Consider the following 18,840-nt stretch of genomic DNA (forward strand, 5'->3'; position numbering starts at 1 on the left):
GTAGGAGGCCTGCGCCTCGTTCGATCTGTATCCCAGTTTGTGCTAGCCTTCTTAAGGCAAACTTGTTTAACTTATGTCTGTACTCAGATATTGTTGCTTCCGCTGACTCGTCTGTGATCGAGCACTTGTATTCGAGCCCTCGAGGCCCCTGGCTTGTATTATGATGCTTGTATGACTTATTTATGTTTTAGAGTTGTGTTGTGATATCTTCCCGTGAGTCCCTGATCTTGGTCGTACACATTTGCGTGCATGATTAGTGTACGGTCAAATCGGGGGCGTCACAAGTTGGTATCAGAGCCGACTGCCTGTAAGAATCCCCCTTTCCAACTCCTTGGCCGAAGTCGAGTCTAGACATTGCAAAAACTTTTACTAACATGGCTGTGTGTCTTACGGGCCCACGTCGCCATTGGGTGGTATTAGGATCTTTTACTCCTTGTCTATACTCTGGGACTCTGATCTCTCTTCTATTCGGGTTAAGTGAATTTTACTAAATCTAACATTAGGATCTCGTTATCACTTTCACCCGGAGAGCCCTTTATTACTGATGATCGTCTGCTGCACGTGAAGACCCTGAAGATACTCTCCGCTGATAACCCGAAAACTTGTGTTCATTGCTTTTGCAATTCTCTTTCATCGATAAACTCCTATGGATAACCACGTATACTCGCCATTCATACAATGTTTCCCAGTTGATCTTGTTATTACAAGATACCCCGAAATTCTCTCTGTTGTTCCGAGAATCCTTTGAGCTTACTGCCTTGCTGTTCTTTGTCACCTGAATACCCCTACGGATAATTCTCGCACTTACCAAGTATCCGGTCATCCCCAGTTGATTCAAGTATTCCACAATAGTCTTCAAAATACTATTCGATCTTCCGAAAATCCTCAGGAGCCTATTGCTCTCGAAATTCTTGTTTGCTTGCATTATGGTTAATCCCATAAGTCTCGTAATCTTATTGGCATCTCTTGTCATTATCATTTTGAGTCCGTTGATTCAATTTGTTGCGAATGCTCGCAATCCTCAATCATATCCTAGAATTCATTCTTCCGGCTCAGGCGTCATTTTAAACATGAGCTGGAACTCGACCTATCAAATTGCCATCGATTGTACCCCTAAGCCTACTCAACTTATCCATCCTTGATCAGAGCGTTGCTTCTGACCCCCTGAGTTGGAAATCATAATTCTTTTGCATTTGAACTTTGAGTTAGTCAGTTGTTTCTATAATCAGATCTCCTGGCATTCTTCTTCCTCTGGTTGAGTACCGATGCTCACATCAGATCCCTTGTGGACCATCGGTTCCTTTGTTGGATCTTATCCGACAGTGTCCTTCCTATTGAATAACCTTGTGAGCCTTTCCATGGGTACATAATGCCTTTGGTAAATTGTATCATCTGCTTTTGAACAATGCTCTTCTTTCGAGCTTGTAATATTTACTCCGAAGTTTGTGGTATATGTTCCTAAGATGCCCTGATGGGTTGAACCTATGCCTTCCTTAATCTGTGTGAATCCAAAAGTTTTCCAAGGATCATACTCCTCTGGTAATTCACCAGGTGGGTCTTCGCACTCAAATTATTTTTTAATAGAGCAGTGAATGAAAGGTTATGCATTACAGAAGTGGGAGTCGACCTTGAACTTTGTGTTCATGCCCATGGACACGATGTAGATCTTATCATTAAAAGCTTCTCTTAAATTAAATTATTACCTTGGTATAAGTTCATCTTATATCTGGGATCTGGCCTTTTGCAATCGTGGTTCCGACCATGTTCTCCTTTAAACACCATTTCTCGTGCAAGTTTAAGCACATGACTTCTGTAGAGCAATACCCAATCCAACCTCTATTTTAATCTGTCGTCTCCATCAAGCATTACATTCTCATTGATTCCAATTGTCCACGGACTTCGAGTTATTAAACACTCAAGGACATCGATAACTGAATCGAGTCCGCAACACGATTAAACAACTCTTTGTAATCTCCTTTGCTTACGAGTTCGTACTCGATCACGTCATCCCTAGCCTGCTCAACTATGTCATTATCGTGCCGATCTTAACTGTGCTAGCTGGTCCTTCCCAGCGCACAAATTTCGACAGTGAGCTAATCTTACGTCGATTTTCCTTGCCATATCATTTAGCCTTGAACAGCAAGCTTGATTTCGAGTTTGTGTCGTACCCCTGGTTCCAATAACTTTTCGCTTCGTCATTCCTTTGACTTGATGTCATCGCCGATCGATTACCTCTTCATAAATTCTCGCTACAAATGTGTCGTGAACATCATCAACATTCTTAGCTCTTCCAAGATATCTATCGAATTCTAGATGAGGAATACCATCCTTGCCCTCGATGATTTGTATTATCACCGACCATTTTGTCGCCTTCCATTCAACACAAACTTGTTCGTGTTTTGTGTTGTACCTTGATTTCCTTGCTATCTAGCTTGTGATATGTTCTACCTTGGAGTATTACCAGCTTTTATGTCAAGTATGTCGTAAGAATTTCACCACCTCGTATGACATCTTGGTACAGTGATACTTCTCCCCATCACCATTCTTTCTTGGTCCCCGTGTTGTTTCTAAAGGAATACCGACCAATGGTCTGTGATGTGTAAATTCTAAACTTCTAGCAACCCTATTGCTTTGAAGTTATTGGTCTATAGTTTCATTCTACGTCTATGGCTTAATGAATCATCATTCAGACATTGATTGTGCTACCTAGCCCATATTTCGGGTGCACATTTCAACCAATGTTTAACTGTGTATGTTTTCCTCGAGCATACATCATTAAGTCATTCGAACTAGCTAATGTTATCTCCTTGTTCACATAGTGGTGGAAATCCATCTTTTGGAAATCTCAATGGATTGTCGCTGAGACAATCAGTCACCTCCTCACCTCTCCTTGATGTAATGATGAACCCTTATTCGGAACTCGCTTCCATAGTTCATCTCCCGAGAATCTTCGATGTCGTTTCGACAATTTGTGTTGCACCTTTCTTCTCAGGCATCCTGAGTCTAAGTTATCCTGACACCAATCAGATCTGAATCTCGGTCAGATATGATGGTTGGATCATATTTCCAAGAGTTATAACATTGGCCTATTTATGACCCGGTAAGGTGATGATACCCAGCACACCTGGCGGGAGGACCTATTGTTATAGTTTTCCCTTTTAGCAAGGTTATCCATTCTTCCATGAGGAAACTGTAAGACTTATTCTATAAGTTGTTCCTGATGGATCCTTTTGTTTCCAAAGTCTGATCTTCACCTGTTGACCATGTCAATGCTATCTCGAAGCATGTCTATGGTACTCCGATTTTCAACAGGAACATTTGAAGTCCAATGCTAAATGTTTCTCGCTCAATTATCCAACCACCGTTGTATGGGTAATGTCATGGAAATTCTCTCACCTTACCTAAAGAGTTTTCTACATTATATCCTGTCCTGGATATCATGCTCTGCTTGTCCTTGGGAAGGATATACCCTTGAAATATGTGTTTAAACACATTTTCCTTTCCATTCTTCTGTTTAATCTGATAATCATATTTTTCTTTCCATTGTTTGGTTTAACCTTTCTGGTGATCTATATGATCTAAGCAGAAATATTCTCCTGCTTATGTAAACACCTCGGTGTACAACTCTGTCAGTAAGACCCTGTTACTAGTGTTGGTGACATTTCGGTAACCACCGATGGACGAGAACTTTGCCTAAGGGTCCGCCTCGTTTTAACGAGCAGGAAAATGGTTCTCTTCGTCCCTCGCCCTTGGTACCAACGTGTTGCCGACATAACTGACAGGGTATTCTCTGACATGCCTTGCTATCATGATCGTGCAAGATGTCACCGCCCTTCCTACTTTTAACCCACATGGTGGGCCCATAACCCACAGTTCCACGGGATCGAAACCTGACTCTCCTATACACCCTGTTGTCGAAGTTATTCCTCGAGCTTGACTTCGTATGTAATTCACGGGCCACCGTCCCAAGTGATCAATTCTGGTATCGGGCACAATACTTATTCCTGTTGCTCTGAACCCCTTTTCACTCTGTTTCAGGCAACGAACGATTGCCTACCCGATCGAAACTTCTTATTGCACTGTCCTACTCTGCTCTCGATGTGTTTCATTTGTTCAACTCGAAGGATACTCATATGTTCATTCTTGGGATACCCCCCAGATGATTTTCCCTTATAACATCCTATCGTTGAAGAGCTGCCCCTTACCTATTCGTAAGTACGATGGAGTTCCCCGAAGAAAGGACGGCAACATCATCATGATGCATAGGAATAAAGAATTGCAGACATCAATGAAAGGGATTAACTTCTTCGAGAAGATCCGTTATAATTTCGTAACCCGAACCTTCCCCCTTTACTTCCCTCTTAAATCTCGGGACGAGATTTCTTATAGTGGAGGAGAGTTGTGACGCCCGGATAATTATGCTACAGTAAACCTACGCTAATGATGCCACGTCACCTCTGTTAGTGTTGATAATCTCGCGTTAGTTCAAAACCGGATCAAAATTCAAATTCAAAATATGGCAAACAACAAAAGTTTTCAAAAATATTAAAAACTAAAATGTTCGGGGGGATTCAAATAAATCATGGATAATTATGATGGAGAAAACCACACTTATATAAAATCTTTAAATACTCTAAAATGAATAAAACAGTAGTCAAAACAATTATTGAAATGCCTTTTATAATAAATAAAATGTTAAACTATTCTAGTTAGGTGTTAAACTTTTTATCGCAGTGGGTTTAGTGGTAGTACTAATTTAGGGATCGTTTTGTACTTTACAAAACTAAAATAAAATGAGGAACAAAATGAAACAGAAGAGAAAAAGTAGAAATAAAACAAAGCTAAAAAAAGAGAGCAACCCCCCCCACTGGGCTCCGGCCCAGCAGGCCACAGCCCCACTGGGCCAGGCCACCAGGCCAACCGGCCAGCCCACCCCGCTCCCTTATCCACCCCACTCCCCCACCGACAACCCCCACCTCCCCACTCCCTCGCTCCCCCACTCCCTGATCCCATCTGGATCGAGGCAACGACCGCGACGCCGCCGCCTCGCCCCCGTCGCCGGACACCCCCATCGCCTCGACGCCCGCGTCGACCCCCCTTCCCCGCGCCCCGACGCTGGTGCTGGCCTTCGCCGGACCTCGACCACCTCCTCCGCCACCTCGCCTCCCCGCGTCGGCCTCGACAACCCCGGCCCGAGCCACCACCCGTGGCCCCATCACCGGATCGCTGCCGCCCGGAGCTGACCTCGCCTGACGCTGCCCCGCCGTCGCCGCGTCCCCGTCCTCCTCCCCGCCGGACTGCGTCCGCCTCCCCGACACGGCGACGACGCCTCGTCCCCATCCTCCTCCACAACGGTCGCCCCCGAGCCTCGCCGCCCCGCTTCTCTGCAACGTCGGTGAGGCCATCGGCCTCCGCCTTCCCTCCTCTTCCCCTCCGTCGCCGTGCACACTCGCCGACCGGGCCCCGAACGTGCTCACCGCGCCGGCGCACGCCTCGGCCCCCGTCCCTCTCCCCGCGATGCCTCTTCCCCCTTTTCGGCGCTCGCCTCCGGCCGCTGTGCCACGGTGCTGGTCGCCGCTGCCGGCCGCACCGTCGCCATCGCCTTGTGCCGTTCGGGCGAGTCCGCCCCCTGCTCGCCCGCACCCACTGCCGCTGCTCTGCTCGCCCGCCTCGCCGCGCCCTCGCTTTCCCCAGCCCGCGCCCACGCGCAAGCACGCCGCGCCCGTGGCCTCGCCCCGCCGTACTCCCTGCCGACGAGCGCGCGCCTAGGTGCCCGTTGCCCGCTCCAGCACCCGAACCCGCCGAACCCTCTAGGCCCCCTGGGGCCAATGACAGGCAGGCCCCTCTCCTAAAATGTTTAGTAAAAAAAAATGTAAATAAAAAAAATTAAAAGAATTTAAAATAATAATAATAATGAAAATAAAAATAATAAATTAAATTAATAAAAATTAATGAATAAGTAAATAAAGAAAATAAAAATAAAAATAATTAATTAATTAGTTAATTAATTAAGTTAATTAACCCTGTTTAGATTAATCTAATTTAATTAATTAGTTTAATTAATAGTTAATTAATTAGTTAGCCCTAATTACCCTAATCAGTCTATGACATGTGGGACCCACGTGTCAGATGACTGCTGACGTCAGCATGATGTCATGCTGATGTCATCGCAACACTGTTTTGGGTAAGGTTGAATTAAATAATTAATTAAAATTCAGAAAATGATTAAATCTTTAAAAAATCATATAAAATAATCCGTAACCCGGATGGAAATACTTTGTACATGAAAGTTGCTCAGAACGACGAGACGAATCCGGATACGCAGCCCGTTCGTTCACCACACATCACTAACCTATTGAACCTGCAACATTTCACCTCTGGTTCGTTTGTCCGAAAACATGAAACACCAGGGATATTTTCCCGGATGTTTCCCCCCTTCACCGGTATCACCTCATACCGCGTTAGAACACGTCTAGCTCTGCCTGTTGTCCTGTTATGCACTTGCTTGCTATGTATTTACTGTTCCCCCCCCCCTCTTCTCTTCGTTAGACCCCGTGACGATGCTGATGCCCCTGTGGTCGACTACGTCACCGATGACCCCTCCTTCTTGTCTGAGCAACCAGGCAAGCCCCCCCCCCCTTGATCACCAGATATCGCCTATTCTTCTCTATACTGCTTGCATTAGAGTAGTGTAGCCTGTTACTGCTTTTCGATATCCTATCCTGATGCATAGCCTATCCTTGCTACTACTGTTGATACCTTTACCTGCAATCCTACATGCTTAGTATAGGATGCTAGATTTCCATCAGTGGCCCTACATTCTTGTCCGTCTGCTGTGCTATACTATCGGGCCGTGATCACCTGGGCGGTGATCACGGGTATATACTATATACATTATATACATGACACATGTGGTGACTAAAGTCGGGTCGGCTCGAGGAGTACCCGCAAGTGGTTCTGATGAGGGGGCTGAAAGGACAGGTGGCTCCACCCCGGTAGAGGTGGGCCTGGGTTCCTGACGGCCCCCGACTGTTACTTTGTGGCGGAGCAACAGGGCAGGTTGAGACCGCCTAGGTGAGAGGTGGGCCTGGCCCTGGTCGGCGTTCGCGGATACTTAACACGCTTAACGAGATCTTGGTATTTGATCTGAGTCTGGCCATTTGGTCTATACGCACTAGCCATATACGCGGGAGTAGTTATGGGTATCCCGGCGTCGTGGTATCAGCCGAAGCCTTCTTGACGTCAGCGACTGAGTGGCGCGCGCCGGATTGGACTGGAACGCCACTAGGCTAGGTCTGCTTCCGGCCGCGTACGCAACGTGCAGGTGTGCATAGGGCGATGGGCCCAGACCCCTGCGCGCATAGGGTTAGACCGGCGTGTTGACCTCTCTGTTGTGCTTAGGTGGGGCTGCGACGCGTTGATCTTACGAGGCCGGGCATGACCCAGAAAAGTGTGTCCGGCCAAATGGGATCGAGCGTGTTGGGTTATGTGGTGCACCCCTGCAGGGAAGTTTATCTATTCGAATAGCCGTGTCCCTCGGTAAAAGGACGACCCGGAGTTGTACCTTGACCTTATGACAACTAGAACTGGATACTGAATAAAATACACCCTTCCAAGTGCCAGATACAACCCGGTGATCGCTCTCTAACAGGGCGATGAGGAGGGGATCGCCGGGTAGGATTATGCTATGCGATGCTACTTGGAGGACTTCAATCTACTCTCTTCTACATGCTGCAAGATGGAGATGGCCAGAAGCGTAGTCTTCGACAGGACTAGCTATCCCCCTTTTATTCTGGCATTCTGCAGTTCAGTCCACTGATATGCCCCTTTACACATATACCCATGCATATGTAGTGTAGCTCCTTGCTTGCGAGTACTTTGGATGAGTACTCACGGTTGCTTCTCTCCCTCTTTTCCCCCTTTTCTTTTCTATCTGGTTGACACAACCAGATGCTGGAGTCCAGGAGCCAGACGCCACCGTCGACGACGACACCTACGACACTGGAGGTGCCTACTACTACGTGCAGGCCGCTGACGACGACCAGGAGTAGTTAGGAGGATCCCAGGCAGGAGGCCTGCGCCTCGTTCGATCTGTATCCCAGTTTGTGCTAGCCTTCTTAAGGCAAACTTGTTTAACTTATGTCTGTACTCAGATATTGTTGCTTCCGCTGACTCGTCTGTGATCGAGCACTTGTATTCGAGCCCTCGAGGCCCCTGGCTTGTATTATGATGCTTGTATGACTTATTTATGTTTTAGAGTTGTGTTGTGATATCTTCCCGTGAGTCCCTGATCTTGGTCGTACACATTTGCGTGCATGATTAGTGTACGGTCAAATCGGGGGCGTCACAGCGTAGTTCTTAGTTTTTGATGACTTGTAGAGTTTTTGCAATAAGTATGTGAGTTCTTTATGACTAATGTTGAGTCCATGGATTATACGCACTCTTACCCTTCCATCATTGCTAGCCTCTTCGGTACCGTGCATTGCCCTTTCTCACATTGAGAGTTGGTGCAAACTTCGCCGGTGCATCCAAACTCCGTGATATGATACGCTCTTTCACACATAAACCTCCTTATATCCTCCTCAAAACAGCCACCATACCTACCTATTATGGCATTTCCATAGCCATTCCGAGATATATTGCCATGCAACTTTCCACTGTTTCATTTATCATGACACGTTCATCATTGTCATGTTGCTTTGCATGATCATATAGTTGGCATTGTATTTGTGGCAAAGCCACCATTCATAATTCTTCATACATGTCACTCTTGATTCATTGCTATCCCGGTATACCGCCGGAGGCATTCATATAGAGTCATACTTTGTTCTAGTGTCGAGTTGTAATCATTGAGTTGTAAATAAATAGAAGTGTGATGATCATCATTCATAGAGCATTGCCCCAATAAAAAAAGAGAAAGGCCCAATAAAAAAAAGAGAAGGCCCAAAAAAAGGGGGCAATGCTACTATCCTTTTTCCACACTTGTGCTTCAAAGTAGCACCATGATCTTCATGATAGAGAGTATCTTGTTTTGTCACTTTCATATACTAGTGGGAATTTTTCATTATAGAACTTGGCTTGTATATTCCAATAATGGGCTTCCTCAAATGCCCTAGGTCTTCGTGAGCAAGCAAGTTGGATGCACACCCACTTAGTTTCTTTTGTTGAGCTTTCATGCATTTATAGCTCTAGTGCATCCGTTGCATGGCAATCCCTACTCCTTGCATTAACATCAATCGATGGGCATCTCCATAGCTCATTGATTAGCCGCGTTGATGTGAGACTTTCTCCTTTTTGTCTTCTCCACATAACCCCCATCATTATATTCTATTCCACCCATAGTTCTATATCCATGGCTCACGCTCATGTATTCCGTGAAGGTTGAAAAAGTTTGAGATTACTAAAGTATGAAACAATTGCTTGGCTTGTCATCGGGGTTGTGCAAGATGAGAGCATTCTTGTGTGACAAAAATGGAGCATGACTAAACTATATGATTTTGTAGGGATGAACTTTCTTTGGCCTTGTTATTTTGAGAGGACATAATTGCTTAGTTAGTATGCTTGAAGTATTATTACTTTTATGTCAATATTAAACCTTTATCTTGAATCTTTCGGATCTGAATATTCAAACCACAATTAAGAGAATCACATTGAAATTAGGCCAAGTAGCATTCCACATCAAAAATTCTGTTTTTATCATTTACCTACTCGAGGACGAGCAGGAATTAAGCTTGGGGATGCTTGATATGTCTCCAACGTATCTATAATTTTTGATTGCTCCATGCTATATTATATTCTGTTTTGGACATTATTGGGCTTTATTATACACTTTTATATTATTTTTTGGGACTAACCTATTAACCGGAGGCCCAGCCCAGAATTGTTGTTTTTTGCCTATTTCGGAGTTTCGCAGAAAAAGAATATCAAACGGAGTCCAAACGGAATGAAACCTTCGGGAACGTGATTTTCGAAACGAACGTGATCCAGAGGACTTGGACCCTACGTCAAGACATCAACCAGGAAGGCACGAGGTAGGGGGGGGCGCCCTCCACCCTCGTGGGCCCCACGTTGCTCCACCGACGTACTTCTTCCTCCTATATATACCTACGTACCCCCAAACTACCAGATACGGAGCCAAAAACCTAATTCCACCGCCGCAACCTTCTGTACCCGTGAGATCCCATCTTGGGGCCTTTTCCGGAGCTCCGCCGGAGGGGGCATCGATCATGGAGGGCTTCTACATCAACACCATAGCCTCTACGATGATGTGTGAGTAGTTTACCTCAGACCTTCGGGTCCATAGTTATTAGCTAGATGGCGTCTTCTCTCTTTTTGGATCTCAATACAATGTTCTCCCCCTCTCTTGTGGAGATCTATTCGATGTAATCTTCTTTTGCGGTGTGTTTGTTGAGACCGATGAATTGTGGGTTTATGATCAAGTTTATCTATGAACAATATTTGAATCTTCTCTGAATTCTTTTATTTATGTTTGGTTATCTTTGCAAGTCTCTTCGAATTATCAGTTTGGTTTGGCCTACTAGATTGATCTTTCTTGCAATGGGAGAAGTGCTTAGCTTTGGGTTCAATCTTGCGGTGTCCTTTCCCAGTGACAGTAGGGGCAGCAAGGCACGTATTGTATTGTTGCCATCGAGGATAACAAGATGGGGTTTATATCATATTGCATGAGTTTATCCCTCTACATCATGCCATCTTACTTAAAGCGTTACTCTGTTCTTTTGAACTTAATACTCTAGATGCATGCTGGATAGCGGTCGATGTGTGGAGTAATAGTAGTAGATGCAGGCAGGAGTCGGTCTACTTGTCTCAGAGATGCCTATATACATGATCATACCTAGATATTCTCATAACTATGCTCAATTCTGTCAATTGCTCAACAGTAATTTGTTCACCCACCGTAATACTTATGCTCATGAGAGAAGCCACTAGTGAAACCTATGGCCCCCGGGTCTATTTTCCATCATATTAATCTTCCAACACTTAGCTATTTTTATTGCCTTTTATTTTACTTTGCATCTTTATCATAAAAATGCCAAAAATATTATCTTAGCATATCTATCAGATCTCACTCTCGTAAGTGACCGTGAAGGGATTGACAACCCCTTTATTGCGTTGGTTGCGAGGATTTATTTGTTTGTGTAGGTGCGAGGGACTTGTGCTTGGCCTCCGACTGGATTGATACCTTGGTTCTCAAAAACTGAGGGAAATACTTACGCTACTTTGCTGCATCACCCTTTCCTCTTCAAGGGAAAACCAACGCAGTGCTCAAGAGGTAGCAGTTGCCATTTGAGATATTTTATTATTGCTCGCTAGCTGATTATGTCATTGATATGAGTTAATATAATCTTTAAGAGTTATTGTCGGCATGGTTAGTTATAATATTGGTTGAAAACCTGGATGCTGTTTAAGCTTATTTATGCAAACAAGAGCAAAAGAGTTCGTAAATGTTTTTTTTCACTTTCAGTTTATCAACTGAATTGCTTGAGGACAAGCAAAGGTTTAAGCTTGGGGGAGTTGATACATCTCCAACATATCTACTTTTCCTAATGCTTTTCCTCTTGTTTTGGACTATAATTTGCATGATTTGTATGAAACTAACCCCGGACTGATGTTGTTTTCAGCAGAACTACCATGGTGTTGTTTTTGTGCAGAAATAAAAGTTCTCGGAATGGAACGAAACTTTGCGAGGATTTTTACAATAAACAAGAATTTCTGGAGCCAAGATCCACCGGAGGGGGGCACCTGGGTGGGCACAACCCACCAGGGCGCCCCCCTCCTGGCACGCCCAGGTGGGTTGTCCCCACCTGGTGGCCCCGCAGACCCTGAAACCGACGCTATAAATCCTATTTTTTCAAAAAAAATCAGGGAGAAAGAATTATCACGATCCACGAGACGGAGCCGCCGTCACCTCCTGTTCTTCATCGGGAGGCCAGATCTAGAGTCCGTTTGGGGCTCCGGAGAGGGGGATCTTTGTTCTTCGTCATCACCAACCCTTCTCCATCGCCAATTCCATGATGCTCCCTACCGGGAGTGAGTAATTCCTTCGTAGGCTCGCTGGTCAGTGAGGAGTTGGATAAGATTCATCATGTAATCGAGTTAGTTTTGTTAGGGCTTGATCCCTAGTATCCACTATGTTCTAAGATTGATGTTGCTATGACTTTGCCATGCTTAATGCTTGTCACTTTGGGCCCGGGTGCCATGAACTCAGATCTGAACCGTTTATGTTATCATCATTATATCCATGTTCTAGATTCGATCTTGCAAGTTATAGTCACCTACTACGTGTTATGATCCGGCAACCCCGAAGTGACAATAGTCGGGACCACTCCCGGCGATGACCGTAGTTTGAGGAGCTCATGTATTCACTATGTGTTAATGCTTTGTTCCGGTTCTCTATTAAAAGGAGGCCTTAATATCCCTTTGTTTCCAATAGGACCCCGCTGCCACGGGAGGGTAGGACAAAAGATGTCGTGCAAGTTCTTTCCATAAGCATGTATTACTATTTACGGAATACATGCCTACATTATATTGACAAACTGGAGCGAGTGTCGTATCGCCCTAGGTTATAACTGTCTCATGATGAATATCATCCAACAAGTCACCGATCCAATGCCTGCGAATTTATCTTATATTGTTCTTGCTAAGTTACTACTGCTATCATCACTGTTACACTTGCTACAAAATTACTGCTATCACTATTACCGTTGTCGTCACTGCTGCTACTACTATCAAAACTATCATATTACTTTGCTACTGATCACTTTGCTGCAGATAATTAATCTCCAGATGTGGTTGAATTGACAACTCAGCTGCTAATACCTTCAAATATTCTTTGGCTCCCCTTGTGTCGAATATATAAATTTGGGTTGATACTCTACCCTCGAAAACTGCTGCGATCCCCTATACTTGTGGGTTATCACCTCCTTGCCTCTCCCCTCCCCCTCCCACCTACATATATGTGGGGGCGCCTAGCATACACCAGATCAATTGTTAGCCGTGTGTGGTGCCCCCTCCACCATTTACACCCCCAGTCATATCTTTGTAGTGCTTAGGCGAAGCCCTGCGAGGATCACTTCACCATCACCGTCACAACGCCGTCGTGCTGACGGAACTCATCTACTACCTCGACAACTTGCTGGATCAAGAAGGCGAGGGACGTCACCGAGCTGAACGTGTGCAGAATGTGGAGGTGTTGTGTGTTCGGTACTTGATTGGTTGACGTGAGAAGAAGTTCAACTACATCAACCGCGTTGTGAAACGCTTTCGCTTACGGTCTATGAGGGTACGTAAACACACTCTCCCCCTCGTTGCTATGCATCTCCATGGATAGATCATTGCATGTGCATAGAATTTTTTTTGTTTTCCATGCAACGATTCCCAACAGTCTCCTATGTAGTCACTTTCATATACTAGTAGGAATTTTTCATTATAGAACTTGGCTTGTATATTCCAATGATGGGATTCCTCAAATGCCCGAGGTCTTCTAGAGCAAGAAAATTAGATGCACTCCCACTTAGTTTTAATTTTGAGCTTTCATACACTTATAGCTCCTAGTGCATCGGTTGCATGGCAATCCCTACTCCTTGGATTGACATCAATTGATGGGCATTTCCATAGCCTGTTGATTAGCCTCGTCGATGTGAGACTTTCTCCTTTTTGTCTTCTGCATATTAATCTCTACCGCCATACACTATTCCACCCATAATGCTATATCCATGGCTTGCGCTCATGTATTACGTGGGTGTTGAAAAAGCTGACGCGCGTTAAAAAGTATGAACCAATTGCTTGGCTTGTCATCGGGGTTGTGCATGATAAAAAATTTGTGTTAAGAAGATGGAGCATGACAAGAATATGTGATTTTATAGGGATAATGTTCTTTAGCATTTATATTTTGAAGGTCATGATTGTTTGTTGGTATGCCTGCGTATTGATATTTTTATGTCAAATTATAGACTATTGCTTTCAATCATTCGGATCTAAATATTCATACCATAAAAAAATTACATGATAAACATGTTAGGTAGCATTCCACATCAAAAATTCCGTTTTTATCATTTATATACTACTATATAGTGTACGAGTTTTGAATTGTAGCAACAACATCAATCCTAGCCATTGGTCTCATAAATCTAACGGCTGAAACTCAAAGGATTCGCAGTGAACAGTAGCCTTCGGCTGCATCTGCTGGTTTCTAGAACAATCGCGCCACATCTCCTCTCTTCTTGCTATGTCGCATGTGCCAGTGTGTCAGGCAAAGAGCCGAGAAAGGGGCGGAGACAGGTGTATGTTGCATGTGCCAGTGTATCAGGCAAAGGGCAGAGAAAGGGGCGGAGAAAAGTGCAACATTTTTAGCGGCTGTATATTGTACATCGGCTAATGGCCGTAGCTAATTGCATCGTTAGTCTGTATAAAAATATATTAACAGGACCAACTACACGGAATATAGAGAAGACCAAAACCCAGTAGCCCATACATGTAGGTGTGGTTAACTATTGTTTTGCCATTGGACGATTGATCTACGTGCATGTTGGGCTGGACTACTTAGGGTGTTTTTCGCTGCAGCCCGATGAAATGTAAAAGACCACCACAATACCGATTCCATTAGCAGAAAATCATCACTTTATAATTCATGATAATATTTATTTTTGCTCTGAATTTATTGCAAAGTACTATATGATTTTTTTTCTTTTAATAGAATCATAGGAACAATATTGTTAAGCCGTGCATTGCACGTTTATACATACTAGTACCTACTCGAGGACGAGCGAGAATTAAGTGTGGGGATGCTCCAAAGTATCTATAATTTTTTATTGTGTCATGCTATTATAGTATCAATCTTGGAAGTTTTATATGCAATTATATATCATTTTCTGAGACTAACCAATTAAAACAGTGCCAAGTGCAAGTTGTTGTTTTTTGTCTGTTTTTGGTTTTCCAGGAAATCAGTGCCAAACAAAGTCCAAGTGCCATGAAACTTTTTGGTGATTTTTTCTGGACAAGAGAGACCCTAGAAGCTTCGGGAAGAGACCAGAAGGTGAATGAGTAGACGACAAGGCACTAGGGCGCACCCTAGTACCTTGTGGGTCCCTCGGGGCTGCGACGGACATGAAGCAGGTCCTTAGCGCGCTTGGAGGAGGCTCGTTTCTTCTTGGCAACAGCCTCATGCACCGATGGCTCTGGCAAGTCCAGAGTGGCAGTGGGGGTAGTGGTCTTGGTGTTGCGGCGAGCATAGGTGCGGATCTCCGTAGGTGCAGCGGACAGAGGGGTACACACAGGCGGGGGAACGACAACAGTTGCCAAGGGAGCAGAGGGAGCACCGAGGACCAGCGAAAGAGTAGTGGACGGGGAGCCGCAGCCGCAGTTGCATGTGTGACAAGCAGCAGCAGCATGTCCATGCTAGCGGCAGGAGGAACGTGAGGCGGTGGGCAGAAGCTGGGCGGTAGGAGCAGAGTCCAGGCAACTGATACGTCTCCAACATATGTATAATTGTTTATTGTTCGATGCTATTATAGTATCAATTTTGGATGTTTTATATGCAATTATATATCATTTTCTGGGACTAACCTATTAACCCAGTGCCAAGTGTCAATTGTTGTTTTTGGGTGTTTTTGGTTTTCCAGGAAATCGGTACCAAGTGAAGTCCAAATAACACGAAACTTTTTGACGATTTTGTTGTGGACAAGAGAGACACTAGAAGCTTCGGGAGGAGACCAGTAGGCAAATGAGTAGACGGAAAGGCACTCGGGGCTCTATCTGACCTAATTTCAGCTCTATAAATTCTCTAAAATCGGGAAACCAATAGAGAGCCACCCAAAATACTTTTTACGTCGTCGCAAGTTTCTGTTCTTTCACGATCCCATCTAGAGGCCTTTTTCGGCACTCTGCGGGAGGGGGAATCTATCACGGAGGGCTTCTACATCAACCTTGCCACCCTTCCGATGATGTGTGAGTAGTTTACCACGGACCTACGTGCCCATAGCTAGTAGCTAGATGGCTTTTTCTCTCTCTTTGATCTTCAATACAATGTTCTCCTCGATTTTCTTGAAGATCTATTCGATGTAATCTTCTTTTGCGGTGTGTTTGTTGGGATCCGATGAATTGTGGGTTTATGACCAGATTATTCATGAGAAATATTTGAGTCTTTTCTGAATTCTTATATGCATGATTGTTATAGCTTTGTATTTCTCACTGATCTATTCATTTGGTTTGGCTAACTAGACTGATTTATCTTGCAGTGGGAGAGGTGCTTTGTAATGGGTTCAATCTTGCCGTGCTTTATATCCCAATGACAAAGTAGGGGACAAGACATGTATTTGTATTGTTGCCATTAAGGGGAAAATGACGAGGATTATTCATATTAGTTGGATTTACTTTGTCTACATCATGTCATCTTGCTTAAGGCGTTACTCCGTTCTTTATGAACTTAATACTCTAGATGCATGCTGGATAGCGGTCGATGTGTGGAGTAATAGTAGTAGATGCAGACAGGATTCGGTCTACTTGTATCAGATGCGATGCGTATATACATTGACTTAACTATCGTCATAACTATGCACTTTTCTGTCATTTGCCCAACAGTAATTTGTTTACCCACCGTATGCTTTTTGTTCGAGAGAGAAGCCTCTAGTGAAAACTATGGCCCCCAGGTCTACCTTTATCATATATTAAATCCAAAAATCCCTTGCTGCAATTTATTTACCGTTCTTTTGTTTTGTGTTTTTGTTTACCTATCTACCATTATCGGACTTGATCCTTGCAATTAACCGCCGAGGGGATTGACAACCCCCTTGGTCGCGTTGGGTGCAAGTATTTGTTCTTTTGTGTGTAGGTGTTGTTCACGAGGTTTTGCATGGTTCTCCTACTGGATTGATAATCTTGGTTCTTAACTGAGGGAAATACTTATCTCCACTGTACTGCATCATTCTCTCCTCTTCGAAGAAATCCCAACGCAGCTCACAAGTAGCAGCTCTTGATATGTGCCTCTCACGTATGATAGAAACATATAACTTGTTGTTTGAATTAAAATTGATCAAGTAACTTGATAAATAGTTTAAATCATAACTAATTAACCATAACTCGGATTAAAATAAATTATATATTTAATTGGACTAGAAAAATGCAAATATTGCAATGGTGCACATAATTTTCCTATTTAACAAGTATAATATATGATTTAGGGAAGAACAGTAATTAACTTGTTAATGGCATAAGGGCCTTCTCGGGAATTGTGTATATTGCTCCCCGCCTCATTTAAATTGCCTAGATAGGGTAGTTTACTTACGTTTCACCTCTTGCCATGTTTAACAACATTTAGAAGTGTCCCGTACATAAATGGGATTGAACCTATTAACTAAACATGGAGTTACGTTGGTATGCGAAATAGTTGCATATCGAGCTTCGCTTAATATGTACTCCCTCCGTTCCTTTATATAAGGTGTATTTGTTGTTTAAAAAGTCAAACGTGTGCAAGTTTGACCGAGTTTTTAGAAAAATATATTAACATTCACAATATGAAATTTATATCATTTGAACCATCATGAAAACTACTTTCATATTCTATCTACTAGGTATTGCAGATGTTGTTATTTTATTCTACAATCTTGGTCAAACATTCAAATGGTTGACTTGCACGGAAACCAATACACCTTATATTCTGGAATGGGGGAGTAGTAATTGCTTGCCTATGCCATGCCAGGTTTGCTTATGTTTGTGCTTCCATCATAGAGTGTGTGTTCACCGCATCATTTGCTTTTTTCTAGTTTTGGTTCTTCTCATTAGCTTTCGGTAATGATACAGACTGCAAGGATTCGTCTGACTATGCTTCGTGAAATCCGATCTTCTTCAAAACAAGATAACAAGCAAGGATGATCATTACCTTGGATACTATTACTAGCGTTACTTGCTTGATGCTATTGTTTGGTCTCACTACCTATTACATTGTCTTTCAAGTCTCCCAATTGCCATGATACAACATGTAACATCAACCTACCTAGCAAACCTTTGATTGGCTATGTTACCGCTTGCTCATCCCCTCTTATAGCGTTGCTAGTTGCAGGTGCAGGGTTCTTCCATGTGTCAACATGGATATCTTTGGGATATAATTATTATCATGATTAAATGTTGAACTTGACTATACACTTGGCTAAGGGTGGAAGGCTCAGGCCTTTGCCCGGCGTTTTGTTCCACTCTGGCCACCGTAGTTTTCGTAATACTACCAATTATGTTCCTTTATGAGCGCATCCTACCGTGTGTGTGGTATTATGGGGCCCCATCGAATCCCTTTATGTAGCGTTGAACTCTTCTAGAAGGCACAACATTGGTACTAAAATTGTCCAACATAAAACTTGCATAGGGAGACATGAGCCCGAGGTATCTTAATAAACAACTTGGGCCAATGTTCGAGGTGTGTTGATCCGCTACAAAGCAACTTGCGCCCCCTCCCCCGGGAGTACTCGAGCTTGGGTGATCGTAAGCCTAGCCCATCCGTCTGGGACTGGGTCACTAGATACATTCGACTCTTATCCGGATTTTAACCCATGAGGAGGTCTTCTGTATTAGTTTGACATTAGCTCGAGGAACTTTTTACTCCAAACTCCCAAAACGGAATCCAAGCTCTAAGGGCCCTGAACTTGGAGGAACGGTTATGCATGCAAAACTTATAATGGGAAGTTGGAAGCACCCCCAAGGTTAAATCTTTCGGAAAGCCGTGTCCGTAGTTATGGACGACTTGGAAATTTATAATGCCGGCTGTAGAAAACTTCAACTAATAACTAAAACTTGCTCAACTGTGTGCATACCGTGATTGTCTCTTCTTGTGGGTAT

Source organism: Aegilops tauschii, chromosome 4, assembly GCF_002575655.3.
Source record: "Aegilops tauschii subsp. strangulata cultivar AL8/78 chromosome 4, Aet v6.0, whole genome shotgun sequence".
In the NCBI taxonomy this organism is placed as follows: domain Eukaryota; kingdom Viridiplantae; phylum Streptophyta; class Magnoliopsida; order Poales; family Poaceae; genus Aegilops; species Aegilops tauschii.